This window comes from Arachis ipaensis, chromosome B4, assembly GCF_059453495.1.
Source record: "Arachis ipaensis isolate K30076 ecotype BB chromosome B4, ASM5945349v1, whole genome shotgun sequence".
In the NCBI taxonomy this organism is placed as follows: domain Eukaryota; kingdom Viridiplantae; phylum Streptophyta; class Magnoliopsida; order Fabales; family Fabaceae; genus Arachis; species Arachis ipaensis.
In genome coordinates, this window is record NC_142439.1 from 108,514,431 (window position 1) to 108,528,129 (window position 13,699).

A 13,699-nucleotide genomic window follows, 5' to 3' on the forward strand; every position below is an offset into this window, starting at 1 on the left:
AATTAAAACATTTTTCATTTAAGAGAGGTGATGGATTCATAGGACATTCATAACTTTAAGACATAGTTACTAACTACTAATGATCATGTAGTGAAGACACAAACATAGATAAGCACATAACATAGAAAACGAAAAACAGAAGAAATAAGAACAAGGAATGAATCCACCTTAGTGATGGTGGCGTTTCCTTCTTGAGGAACCAATGATGTCCTTGAGCTCTTCTATGTCTCTTCCTTGTCTTTGTTGCTCCTCCCTCATTGCTTTTTGATCTTCTCTTATTTCATAAAGGATGATGGAGTGCTCTTGATGTTCCACCCTTAATTGTCCCATGTTGGAACTTAATTCTCCTAGGGAGGTGTTGATTTGCTCCCAATAGTTTTTTTTTTGGAGGAAACTGTATCCCCTGAGGTATCTCAGGGATCTCTTGATTTGCAGTCAAATGTTCTACCACTGAGCTATAGACCCTTTGAGATGAATCTTTCCATCTCTCATGACTCGGAGGTGGAAGCCTTTATCTTCTCTTTCCCTTTTCCAGAGGTTTCTCCGGTCTTAGGTGCCATTAATGGTAATGGAAAAATAAAAAGCTTATGCTTTTACCACACCAAACTTAGAATGTTGCTCGCCCTCGAGCAAAAGAAGAAAGAATAGAAGAAGAAGAAGAAGATATGGAGGAGATGGAGGGATGTGTGTATGGATGTGAGTGGTGAATAGAAAACAGAAGGGATGGTCATGAATGGAGAAAGAGAGGGTGAGGTGGGTAGGGATCTTGTGAGGTCCACAAATCCTGAGATGATCCTGTGGGGTCCACAGATCCTGAGATGATCCTGTGGGGTCTACAGATCCGGAGGTGTTCAAGGATTTACAACCTTGCACCAAATTAGGCATGTAAAATGCCCTTGCACACAACTCTGGGCGTTCAGCGCCAGGTTGGTGCCCATTTTGGGCGTTCAACGCCCATTTGTTGCCCATTTCTGGCGTTGAACGCCAGAGCCATGCTTGTTCTGGGCGTTCAGCGCCAGCTCCTCTCCAGGGTGCAATTCTGGCGTTCAGTGCCCAGATACTGCCCATTTTGGGCGTTCAACACCAGAACCATGCTCTGTTCTGGCGTTGAACGCCGGGTAGATGCTTCCTCCAGGGTGTGATTTTTCTTCTGCTGTTTTTGATTCCGTTTTCAATTTTTATATATTTTTTTTGACTCCTCATGATCATGAACCTATAAAGACATATAACTAAGAAAAATATAGTTAGATAAATAGAAGTTGGGTTGCCTCCCAACAAGCGCTTCTTTAATGTCAGTAGCTTGACAGTGGGCTCTCATGGAGCCTCACAGATGTTCAGAGCATTGTTGAGACTCTCCAACACCAAACTTAGAGTTTGGATATGGGAGTTCAACACCAAACTTAGAGTTTAGTTGTGGCCTCCCAACACCAAACTTAGAGTTTGACTGTGGGGGCTTTGTTTGACTCTGCTTTGAGAGAAGCTTTTTCTGCTTCCTCTCCATGGATGCAGAGAGAGATCCTTGAGTTGTAAACACAAGGTTGTCCTTGTTCAATTGAAGGATCAATTCTTCTCTGTCCACATCAATCACAGCTCTTGCTGTGGCTAGGAAAGGTCTTCCTAGGATGATGGATTTATCCTCTTCCTTTCCAGTATCTAAGACTATGAAATCAGCAGGGATGTAAAGGCCTTCAACCTTTACTAACACGTCCTCTACTTGTCCATAAGCCTGTTTTCTTGAATTATCTGCCATCTCTAATGAGATTTTAGCAGCTTGCACCCCATAGATTCCCAGTTTCTCTATTACAGAGAGGGGCATGAGGTTTATTCCTGAACCAAGGTCACATAGAGCCTTAAAGATCATGGTGCCTATGGTACAAGGTATTATGAACTTTCCAGGATCCTGTTTCTTCTGAGGCAATGTCAGTTGATCCAGATCACTTAGTTCATTGGTGAACAAGGGAGGTTCATCTTCCCAAGTTTAAATACCAAATAATTTGGCATTCAGCTTCATGATTGCACCAAGAAACTTGGCAGTTTGCTCTTCAGTAACATCCTCATTCTCTTCAGAAGAGGAATACTCATCAGAGCTCATGAATGGCATAAGGAGGTTCAATGGAATCTCTATGGTCTCTAGATGAGTCTCAGAGTCCTTTGGTTCCTCAGAGGGAAACTCCTTATTGATCACTGGACGTCCCAGGAGGTCTTCCTCCTTGGGATTCACGTCCTCTCCTTCCCTTACAGGTTCGGCCATGGTGCTTATGTCAATGGCCTTGCACTCTCCTTTTGGATTCTCTTCTGTATTGCTTGGGAGAGTACTAGGAGGGATTTCAGTGATCCTTATACTCAGCTGGCCCACTTGTGCTTCCAAATTTCTAATGGAAGACCTTGTTTCATTCATGAAACTCACAGTGGCCTTAGATAGATCAGATACTAAATTTGCTAAGCTAGATGGATTCTGCTCAGAATTCTCTGTCTGTTGCTGAGTGGATGATGAAAAAGGCTTGCTATTGCTAAACCTGTTTCTTCCACCATTATTAAAGCCTTGTTGAGGCTTTTGATCCTTCCATGAGAAATTTGGATGATTTCTCCATGATGGATTATAGGTGTTTCCATATGGTTCACCCATGTAATTTACCTCTGCTATTGCAGGGTTCTCAGGATCATAAGCTTCTTCTTCAGAAGATGCATCTTGAGTACTGTTGGATGCAGCTTGCATTCCATTCAGACTCTGAGAAATCATATTGACTTGCTGAGTCAATATTTTATTCTGAGCCAATATGGCATTCAGAGTATCAATCTCAAGAACTCCCTTCTTCATAGGCGTCCCATTATTCACAGGATTCCTTTCAGAAGTGTACATAAACTGGTAATTTGCAACCATGTCAATGAGTTCTTGAGCTTCTGCAGGCGTTTTCTTTAGGTGAACGGATCCACCTGCAGAGGTATCCAATGACATCTTAGATAACTCAGACAGACCATCATAGAATATATCCAGGATGGTCCATGATGAAAGCATGTCAGAAGGACACTTTTTGGTCAGTCCTTTGTATCTCTCCCAAGCTTCATAGAGGGATTCACCTTCCTTCTGTCTGAAGGTCTGAACATCCACTCTAAGCTTGCTCAGCTTTTGAGGAGGAAAGAACTTGGCTAAGAAAGCCGTGACCAGCTTATCCCAAGAGTTCAGGCTATCTCTGGGTTGAGAATCCAACCATACTCTAGCTCTGTCTCTTACAGCAAAAGGGAAAAGCATGAGCCTGTAGACTTCAGGATCTACTCCATTAGTCTTAACAGTATCACATATCTGCAAGAATTCAGTTAAGAACTGAAAAGGATCTTCAGATGGAAGTCCATGAAACTTGCAGTTCTGCTGTATCAGAGAAACTAATTGAGGTTTCAGCTCAAAGTTGTTTGCTCCAATGGCAGGAATGGAGATGCTTCTTCCATGTAAATTGGAATTAGGTGCAGTAAAGTCACCAAGCATTCTCCTTGCATTATTGTTGTTGGGTTCGGCTGCCATGTCCTTTACTTGTTCGAAATTTTCAATAAGGTTTTCTCTGGATTGTTGTAATTTAGCTTCTCTTAGTTTCCTCTTCAGAGTCCTTTCAGGTTCTGGATCAGCTTCAACAAGAATACCTTTTTCTTTGTCCCTGCTCATAAGAAAGAGAAGAGAAAAATAAAAGAAGAAGAATCCTCTATGTCACAGTAAAGAGGTTCCTTATTGTTAGTAGAAGAAGAGAAGAAGAAGAAAAAATTCGAACACAGATAGAAGAGGGGGGTTCGAATTTGGTGAGTGATATGAGGAAGAGATGTTAGTAGATGAATAAATAAATAGAATAAGATGAGAGAGGGAGAGGATTTTCGAAAATAATTTTTGAAAAAGAGTTAGTAATTTTCGAAAATAGTTTTTGAAAAATGTTAGTAATTTTCGAAAATTAAGATTTTAAAAATTGAAATAATTAGTTAATTAAAAAGAAATTTTGAAAAAGAGGGAAGATATTTTCGAAAATTAGAGAGAGAGAGAGTTAGTTAGGTGGTTTTGAAAAAGATAAGAAACAAACAAAAAGTTAGTTAGTTAGTTGAAACAAATTTTGAAAATATAAGAAGTTAGGAAGTTAGAAAAGATATTTTGAAATCAAATTTTTGAAAAAGATAACATGAGAAGATATTTTTGAAAAGATATGATAAAAATTAGTTTTTTTGAAAAAAAGATTTGATTTTTAAAATCACAATTAATGACTTAATTTACAAGAAATCACAAGATATGATTCTAGAACTTAAAGTTTGAATCTTTCTTAACAAGTAAGTAACAAACTTGAAATTTTTGAATCAAAACATTAATTGTTATTGTTACTTTCGAAAATTTGATATAAAAATAAGAAAAAAAATTTTGAAAAATATTTTTATAATTTTCGAAAATAACTAAGAAAAATGAAAAAGATTTGATTTTTAAAAAAGATTTTGAAAAAGATAAGATTTTTGAAAAATTTTTGAAAAAGTCAAATCTAATTTTCGAAATTTTAAGAGAGAAAAAGGGAAAGATATTTTTTTATTTTTGAATTTTTATGATGAGAGAGAAAAACAAGAAAAATGATGCAATGCATGAGAATTTTAGATCAAAACATGTGATGCATGCAAGAATGCTATGAATGTCAAGATGAACACCAAGAACACTATGAATGTCATGATGAACACCAAGAATATATTTTTGAAAAAATTTTAATGCAAAGGAAACATGCAAGACACCAAACTTAGAAATCTTTCATGCTTAGACACTAATATTTCAAGAATGCATACGAAAAACAAGAAAAGACACAAAACATGCAAATGCAAAGATCAAACAAGAAGACTTACCAAGAACAACTTGAAGATCATGAAGAACACTATGAATGCATGGTTATTTTCGAAAAATGCAAGATGCACATGCAATTGACACCAAACTTATAACATGACTCAAGACTCAAACAAGAACACAAAAAATATTTTTGATTTTTATGATTTTATGATTTTTTTTGTATTTTCTTTTAATTTTTTTTTTCGAAAATCATTTTGAAAAAGAAAAATAAGGATTCCAAAATTTTTAATATGAATTCCAGGAATCTTATGCTCTTTAGTCTAAAGCTCCAATCAAAGGGTCAGGCATGGCTTAATAGCCAGCCAAGCTTTAGTATGTAATCCAGACATGACACGTCTAACATGCCCTACAGTCGTGGCTTTACAGCCAACCAGGCTTCAACATGCTTTATGAAACACTAGAATTCATTCTTAAAAATTCTGAAAAAAAAATAAATTTTTTTATTTTTGAAAACAAAGGAGAAATTTTTGAAAGATTTTTGAAAAATTTTTGAAAACCAAACAAACAGAAAATTACCTAATCTGAGCAACAAGATGAACCGTCAGTTGTCCAAACTCGAACAATCCCCGGCAACGGCGCCAAAAACTTGGTGCGCAGAAATTGTGATTACACTTTGATTATGTAAAATTCATTGCTCTTTCTTTCCCTGGTAATGGCGCCAAAAACATGATGCCAATACCATGGTTCACAACTTCGCACAACTAACCAGCAAGTGCACTGGGTCGTCCAAGTAATACCTTACATGAGTAAGGGTCGAATCCCACGGAGATTGTTGGTATGAAGCAAGCTATGGTCACCTTGTAAATCTCAGTCAGGCGGATATAAAATAGTAATGGGGTTTTCGAAAATAATTAATAAAATAGGGATAGAAATACTTATGTAAATCATTGGTGAGAATTTCAGATAAGCGCATAGAGATGCTTTCGTTCCTCTGAACCTCTGCTTTCCTGCTGTCTTCATCCAATCAGTCTTACTCCTTTCCATGGCTGGCTTTATGTAATGCATCACCATTGTCAACGGCTACTTTCGGTCTTCTCTCGAGAAAATGATCCAAATGCCCTGTCACGGCACGGCTAATCGTCTGGAGGCATCACCCTTGTCAATGGTTACATCCTATCCTCTTAGTGAAAATGGTCAACGCACCCTGTCACGGTACGGCTATTCATCTGTCGGTTCTCGATCATGCTGGAATAGGATTTACTATCCTTTTGCGTCTGTCACTACGCCCAGCAATCGCGAGTTTGAAGCTCGTCACAGTCATTCAATCATTGAATCCTACTCGGAATACCACAGACAAGGTTTAGACTTTCTGGATTCTCATGAATGCCGCCATCAATCTAGCTTATACCACGAAGATCCCAATATCTCGGACTCGGTCCCCTGTATTAGTGATCTAAGAGATATTCGTTCAATCGAATGTAGAACGGGAGTGGTTGTCAGGCACACGTTCATAGGGAATGATGATGATTTTCACGTTCATCACATTCAGGTTGAAGTGCGAATGAATATCTTAGAAGTGGAATAAGTTGAATTGAATAGAAGACAGTAGTACTTTGCATTAATCTTTAAGGAACAGCAGAGCTCCACACCTTAATCTATGGAGTGTAGAAACTCTACCGTTGAAAATACATAAGTGAAAGGTCCAGGCATGGTCGACTGGCCAGCCTCCAAAACGTGATCACAGGATCAAAAATACAATCCAGGATGATCAAATACAATAGTAAAAAGTCCTATTTATAATAAACTAGCTACTAGGGTTTACAGAAGTAAGTAATTGATGCATAAATCCACTTTCGGGGCCCACTTGGTGTGTGCTTGGGCTTGAGCTTGAAGTATACACGTGGAGAGGTCATTCTTGGAGTTGAACGCCAGCTTTTGTGCCAGTTTGGGCGTTGAACTCCACTTTGCAGCTTGTTTCTGGCGCTGGACGCCAGAATTGGGCAGAGAGCTGGCGTTGAACGCCAGTTTGCGCCGTCTAAACTTGGGCAAAGTATGGACTATTATATATTGCTGGAAAGCCCTGGATGTCTACTTTCCAATTCAATTGGAAGCACGCCATGTCGAGTTCTGTAGCTCCAAAAAATCCATTTTGAGTGCAAGGAGGTCAGAATCCAACAGCATCAGCAGTCCTTCTTCAACCTCTGAATCTGATTTTTGCTCAAGTCCCTCAATTTCAGCCAGAAAATACATGAAATCACAGAAAAATAAACAAACTCATAGTAAAGTCTAGAAATGTGAATTTAACATAAAAACTAATGAAAACATCCCTAAAAGTAACTAGATTCTACTAAAAATATACTAAAAATAATGTCAAAAAGCGTATAAATTATCCACTCATCACTTACACCATGAAGATTCTGATTAAGAGATCTAAGAGATACTCATTCAATCTAATGTAGAACGGAAGTGGTTGTCAGGCACGCGTTCATAGGGAATGATGATGATTGTCATGTTCATCACATTCAGGTTGAAGTGCGAATGAATATCTTAGAAGCGAAATAAGATGAATTGAATAGGAAACAGTAGTACTTTGTATTAATCTTTGAGGAACAGCAGAGCTCTACACCTTAATCTATGGAGTGTAGAAACTCTACCGTTGAAATTACATAAGTGAAAAGTCCAGGCATGGCCGAATGGCCAGCCCCCCTGATCTAAGAACCAGGCGTCCAAAGATATAAAAATGATCCAAAGATGGTTCAAAAGATGTCTAATACAATAGTGAAAGGTCCTATTTATAATAAACTAGTTACTAGGGTTTACAGAAGTAAGTAATTGATGCATAAATCCACTTCCGGGGCCCACTTGGTGTGTGCTTGGGCTGAGCTTGAACTCTACACGTGGAGAGGTCATTCTTGGAGTTGAACGCCAGCTTTTGTGCCAGTTTGGGCGTTGAACTCCACTTTGCAACTTGTTTCTGGCGCTGGACGCCAGAATTGGGCAGAGAGCTGGCGTTGAATGCCAGTTTGCGTCATCTAAACTTGGGCAAAGTATATACTATTATACATTTTCGGAAAGCCCTGGATGTCTACTTTCCAACGCAATTGGAAGCGCGCAATTTTGAGTTCTGTAGCTCCAGAAAATCCATTTTGAGTGCAGGGAGGTCAGAATCCAACAGCATCAGCAGTCCTTCTTCAACCTCTGAATCTGATTTTTGCTCAAGTCCCTCAATTTCAGCCAGAAAATACCTGAAATCATAGAAAAACACACAAACTCATAGTGAAGTCCAGAAATGTGAATTTAACATAAAAACTAATGAAAACATCCCTAAAAGTAACCAGATTCTACAAAAAATATACTAAAAACAATGTCAAAAAGTGTATAAATTATCCGCTCATCACAACACCAAACTTAAATTGTTGCTTGTCCCCAAGCAACTGAAAATCAAATAGGATAAAAAGAAGAGAATATACTATAAATTCCAAACTATCAATGAAACATAGCTTCAATCAGATGAGCGGGACTTGTAGCTTTTTGCCTCCTGAATAGTTTTGGCATCTCACTTTATCCATTGAAGTTCAGAATGATTGGCATCTATAGGAACTCAGAGTTCAGATAGTGTTATTGATTCTCCTAGTTCAGTATGATGATTCTTGAACACAGCTATTTTATGAGTCTTGGCCGTGGCCCTAAGCACTTTGTTTTCCAGTATTACCACCGGATACATAAATGCCACAGACACATAATTGGGTGAACCTTTTCAGATTGTGACTCAGCTTTGCTAAAGTCCCCAATTAGAGGTGTCCAGGGTTCTTAAGCACACTCTTTTTTTTTTGCTTTGGACCTTGACTTTAACCGCTCAGTCTCAAGTTTTCACTTGACACCTTCACGCCACAAGCACATGGTAAGGGACAGCTTGGTTTAGCCGCTTAGGCCAGGATTTTATTCCTTTAGGCCCTCCTACCCATTGATGCTCAAAGCCTTGGAATCCTTTTTATTTGCCCTTGCCTTTTGGTTTTAAGGGTTACTGGCTTTTTGCTCTTGCCTCTTGGTTTTAAGAGCTTTTGGCTTTTTCTGCTTGCTTTTTTTTTTTTCGCCTATTTTTTTTTCTGCAAGCTTTGTTCTTTGCTGCTTTTTCTTGCTTCAAGAATCATTTTTATGATTTTTCAGATTATCAAATAACATGTCTCCTTGTCATCATTCTTTCAAGAGCCAACATATTTAACATTCTTAAACAACAACTTCAAAAGACATATGCACTGTTCAAGCATACATTCAGAAAATAAGAAGCATTGTCACCACATCAATATAATTAAGCTAAGTTCAAGGATAAATTCAAAACTCATGTACTTCTTGTTCTTTTGAATTAAAACATTTTTCATTTAAGAGAGGTGATGGATTCATAGGACATTCATAACTTTAAGACATAGTTACTAACTACTAATGATCATGTAATGAAGACACAAACATAGATAAGCACATAACATAGAAAACGAAAAATAGAAGAAATAAGAACAAGGAATGAATCCACCTTAGTGATGGTGGCGTTTCCTTCTTGAGGAACCAATGATGTCCTTGAGCTCTTCTATGTCTCTTCCTTGTCTTTGTTGCTCCTCCCTCATTGCTTTTTGATCTTCTCTTATTTCATGAAGGATGATGGAGTGCTCTTGATGTTCCACCCTTAGTTGTCCCATGTTGGAGCTTAGTTCTCCTAGGGAGGTGTTGATTTGCTCCCAATAGTTTTGTGGAGGAAAATACATTTGAGGCATCTCCGGGATCTCATGGTGATGAGCTTCATACGCCTCTTGAGCTCCATGAATGGGCTCTCTTGCTTGCTCCATCTTTTTCTTAGTGATGGGCTTCTCTTCCTCAATGGGAATGTCTCCTTCTATGAAAGCTCCAGCTGAGTAACATAGATGGCAAATAAGATGAGGAAATGCTAGCCTTGCCATGGGGGATGACTTTTCGGCTATTTTGTAGAGTTCATTAGAGATGACTTCATGAACTTCTATTTCCTCTCCAATCATGATGCTATGAATCATGATGGCCCGATCCACAGTAACTTTAGATCGGTTGCTAGTGGGGATGATGGAGCATTGGATGAATTCCAACCATCCTCTAGCCACAGGCTTGAGGTCCAATCTTCTTAGTTGAACCGGCTTGCCTTTGGAGTCAATCTTCCATTGAGCTCCTTCCACACATATGTCCATAAGGACTTGGTTCAACCTTTGATCAAAGTTGACTCTCCTTGTGTAGGGGCGTGCATTCTCTTCCATGTTTGGCAAGTTGAACGCCAACCTTACATTCTCTGGACTAAAATCTAAGTATTTCCCCCGAACCATTGTAATATAGTTCTTTGGATCCGGGTTCTTACTTTGATCATGGTTCTTGGTGATCCATGCATTGGCATAGAACTCTTGAACCATTAGGATGCCGACTTGTTGGATGGGATTTGTTAGAACGTCCCAACCTCTTCTTTGAATTTCATGTCGGATCTCCGGATACTCATTTCTTTTGAGTTTGAAAGGGACCTCAGGGATCACCTTTTTCTTGGCCACAACGTCATAGAAGTGGTCTTGATGGGCTTTGGAGATGAACCTTTCCATCTCCCATGACTCGGAGGTGGAAGCTTTTGTCTTCCCTTTTCCTTTTCTAGAGGATTCTCCGGTCTTAGGTGCCATCAATGGTAATGGAAAAACAAAAAGCTTATGCTTTTACCACACCAAACTTAGAATTTTGCTCGCCCTCGAGCAAGAGAAGAAAGAATAGATGAAGAAGAAGAAGAAATGGAGGAGGGGAGAAGGGGTTGTGTTTCGGCCAAGAAGAGAAGAGAGGGTTGTGTTGTGTGAAAATGAGGAAGAATGGAGGGTTATATATAGGGATGGGAGGGGGGTATGAGGTTCGGTCATTTAGGGTGGGTTTGGGTGGGAAATTAATTTTGAATTTTGAAGGTACGTGGAGTTTATGAGGTAGGTTTATGGGGAAGAGTGGATGGATGTGAGTGATGAAGAGGTGATGGGGAAGAGAGATTGAGGTGATTGGTGAAGGGTTTTGGGGAAGAGTGTTTATGGGATTTTGTGAAAGAGGGGTGAGAAGAAGTGAGTGGAGGTAGGTGGGGATCCTGTGGGGTCCACAGATCCTGAGATGATCCTGTGGGGTCCACAGATCCTGAGGTGTTCAAGGATTTACAACCTTGCACCAAATTAGGCATGTAAAATGCCCTTGCACACAACTCTGGGCGTTCAGTGCCAGGTTGGTGCCCATTTTGGGCGTTCAACGCCCATTTGTTGCCCATTTCTGGCGTTGAACGCCAGAACCATGCTTGTTCTGGGCGTTCAGCGCCAGCTCTTCTCCAGGGAGCATTTCTGGCGTTCAAACGCCCAGATGCTGCCTATTTCTGGCGTTCAGCGCCAGAACCATGCTCTGTTCTGGCGTTGAACGCCCAAAACATGCTTCTTACTGGCGTTTAAACGCCAGTAAGGTCTTCCTCCAGGGTGTGATTTTTCTTTTGCTGTTTTTGATTCCGTTTTCAATTTTTATATTTATTTTGTGACTCCACATGATCATGAACCTATAAAGACATATAACTAAGAAAAATATAGTTAGATAAATAAAAATTGGGTTGCCTCCCAACAAGCGCTTCTTTAATGTCAATAGCTTGACAGTGGGCTCTCATGGAGCCTCACAGATGTTCAGAGCATTGTTGAGACTCTCCAACACCAAACTTAGAGTTTGGATATGGGAGTTCAACACCAAACTTAGAGTTTGGTTGTGGCCTCCCAACACCAAACTTAGAGTTTGACTGTGGGGGCTCTGGTTGACTCTGTTTTGAGAGAAGCTTTTTATGCTTCCTCTCCATGGATGCAGAGAGAGATCCTTGAGTTGTAAACACAAGGTTGTCCTCATTTATTTGAAGGATCAATTCTCCTCTATCCACATCAATCACAGCTCTTGCTGTGGCTAGGAAAGGTCTTCCTAGGATGATGGATTCATCCTCTTCCTTTCCAGTATCCAGGACTATGAAATCAGCAGGGATGTAAAGGCCTTCAACCTTTACTAACACGTCCTCTACTTGTCCATAAGCCTGTTTTCTTGAATTGTCTGCCATCTCTAATGAGATTTTAGCAACTTGCACCCCATAGATTCCCAGTTTCTCTATTACAGAGAGGGGCATGAGGTTTATTCCTGAACCAAGGTCACACAGAGCCTTAAAGATCATGGTGCCTATGGTACAAGGTATTATGAATTTTCCAGGATCCTGTCTCTTCTGAGGCAATGTCAGTTGATCCAGATCACTTAGTTCATTAGCGAACAAGGGAGGTTCATCTTTCCAAGTTTCAATACCAAATAATTTGGCATTCAGCTTCATGATTGCACCAAGAAACTTGGCAGTTTGCTCTTCAGTAATATCCTCATTCTCTTCAGAAGAGGAATACTCATCAGAGCTCATGAATGACATAAGGAGGTTCAATGGAATCTCTATGGTCTCTAGATGAGTCTCAGATTCCTTTGGTTCCTCAGAGGAAAACTCCTTATTGATCACTGGACGTCCCAGGAGGTCTTCCCCCTTGGGATTCACGTCCTCTTCTCCCTCATTGGGTTCGGCCATTTTGGTTATGTCAATGGCCTTGCACTCTCCTTTTGGATTTTCTTCTGTATTGCTTGGGAGAGTGCTAGGAGGGATTTCAGTGATCCTTTTACTCAGCTGGCCCACTTGTGCTTCCAAATTTCTAATGGAAGACCTTGTTTCATTCATGAAACTTACAGTGGCCTTAGATAGATCAGAGACTATGTTTGCTAAATTAGAAGTATTTTGTTCAGAGTTCTCTGTCTGTTGCTGAGTGGATGATGGAAAAGGTTTATTATTGTTAAACCTGTTTCTTCCACCATTATTAAAGCCTTGTTGAGGCCTTTGATCTTTCCATGAGAGATTTGGATGATTTCTCCATGATGGATTATAGGTGTTTCCATATGGTTCACCCATGTATTTTAACTCTGCTATTGCAGGGTTCTCAGGATCATAAGCTTCTTCCTCAGAAGATGCCTCTTGAGTACTGTTGGATGCAGCTTGCATTCCATTCAGACTCTGAGAAATCATATTGACTTGCTGAGTCAATATTTTATTCTGAGCCAATATGGCATTCAGAGTATCAATTTCAAGAACTCCTTTCTTCATAGGCGTCCCATTATTCACAGGATTCCTCTCAGAAGTGTACATAAACTAGTTATTAGCAACCATGTCAATGAGTTCTTGAGCTTCTGCAGACGTTTTCTTTAGGTGAATGGATCCACCTGTAGAAGTATCCAATGACATCTTTGATAGCTCAGATAAACCATCATAGAATATATCCAGGATGGTCCATTCTGAAAGCATGTCAGAAGGACACTTTTTGGTCAGCTGCTTGTATCTTTCCCAAGCTTCATAGAGGGATTCACCTTCTTTCTGTCTGAAGGTTTGAACATCAGCTCTAAGCTTGCTCAGCTTTTGAGGAGGAAAGAACTTGGCTAAGAAAGTCGTGACCAGCTTATCCCAAGAGTTCAGGCTGTCTTTGGGTTGAGAGTCCAACCACACTCTAGCTCTGTCTCTTACAGCAAAAGGGAAAAGCATGAGCCTGTAGACTTCAGGATCTACTCCATTAGTCTTAACAGTATCACAGATCTGCAAGAATTCAGTTAAGAACTGAAAAGGATCTTCAGATGGAAGTCCATGAAACTTGCAGTTCTACTGCATCAGAGAAACTAGCTGAGGTTTCAGCTCAAAATTGTTTGCTCCAATGGTAGGAATGGAGATGCTTCTTCCATGTAAATTGAAATTAGGTGCAGTAAAGTCACCAAGCATTCTCCTTGCATTATTGTTGTTGGGTTCGGCTGCCATCTCCTTTACTTGTTCGAAATTATCAATAAGGTTGT

General features: G+C 39.7%; 2 non-coding genes across 2 annotated transcripts; both read left to right on the forward strand.

Moving 5' to 3' along the window:
- Positions 1–3,010: 3,010 nt before the first annotated feature.
- Positions 3,011–3,118, forward strand: LOC148568719 (small nucleolar RNA R71). Its single transcript, XR_015882923.1, has one exon. It is a non-coding gene; the product is annotated as a small nucleolar RNA R71 (small nucleolar RNA).
- A 10,039-nt stretch (positions 3,119–13,157) lies between these two features.
- LOC148568720 (small nucleolar RNA R71) lies at positions 13,158–13,265 on the forward strand. The gene has a single exon (XR_015882082.1). It is a non-coding gene; the product is annotated as a small nucleolar RNA R71 (small nucleolar RNA).
- Positions 13,266–13,699: the final 434 nt, after the last annotated feature.